The sequence below is a fragment of the Mandrillus leucophaeus genome, unplaced genomic scaffold (assembly GCF_000951045.1).
Source record: "Mandrillus leucophaeus isolate KB7577 unplaced genomic scaffold, Mleu.le_1.0 Scaffold2, whole genome shotgun sequence".
In the NCBI taxonomy this organism is placed as follows: domain Eukaryota; kingdom Metazoa; phylum Chordata; class Mammalia; order Primates; family Cercopithecidae; genus Mandrillus; species Mandrillus leucophaeus.
The window spans coordinates 13,647,543-13,652,545 of record NW_012102031.1 but is presented as its reverse complement, the minus strand read 5'-3'; positions in this window follow the sequence as shown (position 1 = coordinate 13,652,545).

The window sequence follows — 5,003 nt, the reverse complement described above, 5'->3', positions numbered from 1 at the left end:
CAACCTCCACCTCCCGGGTTCAAGCGATTCTCCTGCCTCAGCCTCCCGAGTAGCTGGGACTACAGGTGCCCACCACCACGCCCAGCTAATTTTTATATTTTTAATAGAGACGGGGTTTCACCATGTTGACCAGGATGGTCTCGATTTCTTGACCTCGTGATCCACCCGCCTCGGCCTCCCAAAGTGCTGGGATTACAGGCATGAGCCACCGCGCCCGGCCACTAACGTTCTTTCATATGTATGAAATCACTCTTCATAAGCTACAAAATGCACCGTGGAAACCCTGTGGTGCCTGTGGAGAGGCTTGCTTCTCCAATTCTGTGTCTGTTCCAGCCCATCTGTCAGCCCCAACAACAGGGTTGCAAGGATGCACCCTGTAATCAGCCAGGTCTTTGGCTCCATGTTCTGCCTGCCCCATCCCCACTTTCTCCCTACCCCTCACCCCACGGACCCAGTCACCCCTCAACATACACACTCCAACCAGATGCAGGTCCTTGTTCACGCTTGTCCCCCACCTAGAACATAGTTCTGCTTCCCCACTAATACCCACATCCTAGCTTTCCATCAGTGGGAGCTGGAGCCCCCTTGCAAACTTGGTGGGTAACCAGTTCCCTGTGGTGTGTTCTTCCATGGGGTAACCCCTGGTTATCCCAGAAGGGACAAGAGCTGGAAGATGTCATCCCAATGTGGGTGGGTGTAGCTCAGCCCAGCCAGGGGCTTTCTGCTGCTTTGGGGGTGAGGAGGGTTAGGGGGTGAGTAAAGAAACAGTGAAGATTGGAGCCAGTGCTGGCGGGGGGCAGGGTACAGTGTAAGCCCAGGAAGTGAGGCTGCCAAGGATGGGAGATTGACTGCAAGGAGATGAGTGATCTTGAGGCCCTGCCTAGGAGTGGAGTGTCTGAGTAGGAGGGGACTGGAGGACCCCAGAAGGGAGGGAAGGGATGCCAGCTAAGAGACAAGCAGGCCGCCCTGCTCCCAGGGATGGACGACAGGATGCTCAGCCCTGTGGGCTCTCTCTGGAGTAGCCCAACCCACAGATCCAAGCTCCCAAGAGAGGGTGGGGAGCTAGAGAGGACAGGGCTGTCACTCTCTCGCCATGGGCCTCTGGGCAAGCCACTTCCATTTTCTTTTTTTTTTGAGACGGAGTCTCCCTCTGTCACCCAGGCTGGAGTGCAGTGGCGCGATCTCGGCTCACTGCAAGCTCCACCTCCTGGGTTCACTCCATTCTCCTGCCTCAGCCTCCCGAGTAGCTGGGACTACAGGCGCCCGCCATCACGCCCAGCTAGTTTTTTGTATTTTTAGTAGAGACGGGGTTTCACTGTGTGAGCCGGGATGGGATGGTCTCGATCTCCTGACCTCGTGATCCGCCCACCTCGGCCTCCCAAAGTGCTGGGATTACAGGCATGAGCCACCACACCCGGCGACCCACTTCCATTTTCTTGGCCTTTGTCCCCAGTTGTAAAATGGGAGCCTGGACTAAATGACTTGGGAGGGCCTTTCATCAGACATGCTGTGATTCCAAGTAGCTTGTTTCTTGGGATGCAAGGTTTCCTGGCCCTGGGCTGGGCAGAGACCTGCATGGAGAAGGCCCCAATTCCTCTGTCTTTCCTTACTCTGTAAAGTTGCTGTGGACCTAGGAAGAAATAAAGCTATTAATGAAAGTGTGAGGCATGGATTATGTTAGCTCAGCGGTGGAAGCGGGTGGTGATGAGGATGAAATGTTTTAAAATTGGTACCAGGAATGGGGTGTATGATAAGACCAGTGAATTTTGTGAACCTGAGCCCTCTGCTTCTCTTCCTTTGCTGTGAAATGAGTTATTTGGTCACACACCAGGCTGTGCAAATGCCATACAAATGGATGAGGCATTCCATGAGTACACAGATGGTGATGCTGGCAGAAGGATGAAGGGCAGGGAAGGCAAATCCACATCTAGAATATGTGTCTGTTCCAGTGAGCATGAACCTGGGCCCCACCAATGAGGAAGAGGCCAAGGTAATCAAGCTGCCACCAGGTGGCAGGCTGGTCCCTGGGGAATGTGGCCACATGGGGCCCAGTGGCTTCATTTTGTACAAAAAGGGCCTTGAAGAAGACAATGCCTAACTCACCGGAATGTGTCACCATCAGTGGGGGCTTCAGCCCAGTGGCAACAGGGACGGCCAGGCCTGAGGTGGTGGTATTTTTAGAACATGGAGGTCCCTAAGATCCCTTTACCTTATGGACATGAGCTCCAGCACATAAAATAAGTTGTCTTAAAAGATCTTAAAGTGTCCCTTGATTGCTTAATTCCATCTGCCACCTCCCTCCACTCACCCAGATGCTCAGAGGGTCGACGACTCACTCAAGATCACACAGGGCAGATGCAAAGTAGCCGCAGCGTAATTGTGGCATGGGCTACAAAGTGGAGGGATTCCTGCTCCTTCCTTGGGCCCAGCTCTCAGGGACAGGGTGAGTGTCATGCCCACAAATGGATATCAAAGGTCTTCTCGGTGCTAGGCACTGGGCATGGAGCAGTGACTGTAACCAGCAATGGTTTCTGCCCTTGAGAACAGATAGAAAACCATAACCACATACACAAGCAAGATCATTTCGGGCCACAGTAGGTGCCACAGGAACGAGATAAAATAGCATCAGAGAGGTGCTGGTGGCCAGAGGCCACTTCAGCCTCATTACCAGGGAAGGGAGACCCCTCTAAGAGCTGGTGTGTGGGCTGGCACCTGAATGGCAAGAATATTCAAGAGAAGGAACAGAGAATGCAAGTCAAAACAGTTGATACCAGCTGGGTACAGTGGGTCACACCTGTAATCCCAGCACTTTGGGAGGCCAAGGTGGGAAGATCACTTGAGGCCAAGAGTTCAAGACCAGCCTGGGCAACATAGTGAGATCCCCATCTCTAAAAAAAAACCCACAAAAAATTAAAAAGAAAAAAAAACAGCCAATAGCTTCACTGTGTTCCAGGTACTCTTCAACGTTCTTTTTATGAATTAGCTCATTTAATCTCATTCCAATCATATGAGGTAGTAAGATTATCACTGCCACTTTACAGATGAGAAATTGAGGCAGAGGTCAAGTAACTTTGCTAAGTTATAGAACCAGAACCCAAACCCAGGTAGTCTGGTTCCAGAGTTGGTGGGCCCACCCCTATGCCATTCTGCTCTGAGAGGTCACTGGCATGGGAACAAGCTTGCCTATGGAATCTGGACTCTATTTTAGCTCTATTTGGGGTAGAAATGGCAACCCATCCTTCCCAAGGGAAGTCTCCAGGCCCCTGCCAGCTAGCGCCAAAGCCATAGCAGGGGCCCCCAGCACCCCTCCGGTCCTCCCCTCCCCTCTGGGGGAATCCTGAGGTCCCAGCTCCCTGCCCCCTGCCTCTGTGCTCACAGCTATCTGGGCCACATCATTCTAAAGGGATTTGGCTCTTGGAGACAACTGGAGACTGGTGAGAAAGGGCTTAGGGATTAGACAGTGATACCCAGGAAGGTAAAGGACTTAATCAGGGGTTCAAGTGTGGGAAGTGGGGTGGGGAGAGGATTTTGTTTCTTTGCAAAGCCAGGCTGGACTGCGGAAGTGAGGAGGAAATGGGGCTCAGGGGAGGAGCCAGACAGGCTGAGTTTCTCATTCTCTGATGTGCCTTCAGAAGCAACACAATAGTCATAATAATCCCTCACCTGTGTGCGCCCACCTCTTCCCCAGCCATTACTTCACTTGCAATTTTCACAGCGATGGGATTAGTTCTCTCACCAGATCACAGACACCCAGAGGAGGCAGGTGACTTGAGGCGGCTGCAAGCCCCACAGGGCTGGGCTGGGAGGAGGGGAGGAGGCTGGGGCCAGGGCTTTTCTGCATGGCTGCCTGCAGGCACAAGGGCTTTCCAGAGAGTTCGTGCTGCCCTGGCCCCGTGGAAGTGGAGTGTTCCACAAATATTTGTTGAAGGGTTTAAAAGACTGTTCTTTCCAACTCTCAAATCACAGAGCCAATCTCTTTGCCACCCCCTTCCCCCTGGCACCACAGATTCTGAGGCCAGGGCACGCAGGAGGCCTCTGATCTCAAGGCCAGTGCCCTCATTTTAGTGAGGAAACAACCAAGGTCTAGAAGGCATGGGCCAGCAGCCCTGAGGAGACCCCCAAATGTGTGCCTTGCGGAATAGTCACGGCAGCACATTAAGCAAGGACATGGTCTCCAGTTCACACACCGGACTCCCAGTCCAGTGCTCCTTTCTGTGCGCAGAGCTTCCCCCCAAGAAGAATCTGAAGCACAGGGCTTTGTCAGCACTAGGACTGCCACCCCAACGCTTCTCCTAGATCTCTGCGTGCTACCAGCCTTCTTTAAGTTGTTCACACTCTGTGTTCCCCTAACCAAAGTCCCCAGCAAGATATATCCATCACAGAAGGCTCTCCCCTCCAGCCTGCCTGACCCAGGAGACCTGGTTCTTCCTGTTGGGCCACGTTGTTCCCTGATAGTTGCCACTACAATGCAAAATAGTCCACACCAAGGCCAGGAAAGGGGACATCTGGTTGGCAGAGGGTAGCTCAGGGAGAAGCTCCTGGAAATAGTATTTGATCAGAGTCTTGAGGGCTGGGGAAGACCTGGCAGGAGGATACAGGACACAGCAGCAACTCTTACAGAAGCAGGAGTGCAGAGGTGTGTCTAAAGGACAGTGGGAAGCTTCTCAGACTGAAATAAAGTGTGTGGAGGGGGCAAGTGGCCCTTGGTGCCACAGGGAACGCTGGGATGGGGTGGGGGTAGGCCTCAGATGCAGATCAGTGGGATTGAGTCGACTCAGGAAGGAACCAGGGAGCCATTGAAGATTCTTGAGCAGGGGTGCAACATACCTAGCAGGGAGGAAGAACTGTAGGGCAGGGATTAGGGGATGGAGAAAAAGTGGGGATGGGAGGGAGGGACTCTCTCTCGGTAGCCAGCTCCAAGGACTTCACCAGATTATTTATTTAGGTTTTTTGTTTTGTTTTGTTTTGTTTTTTGAGACAGAGTTTCACTCTTGTTGCCCAGA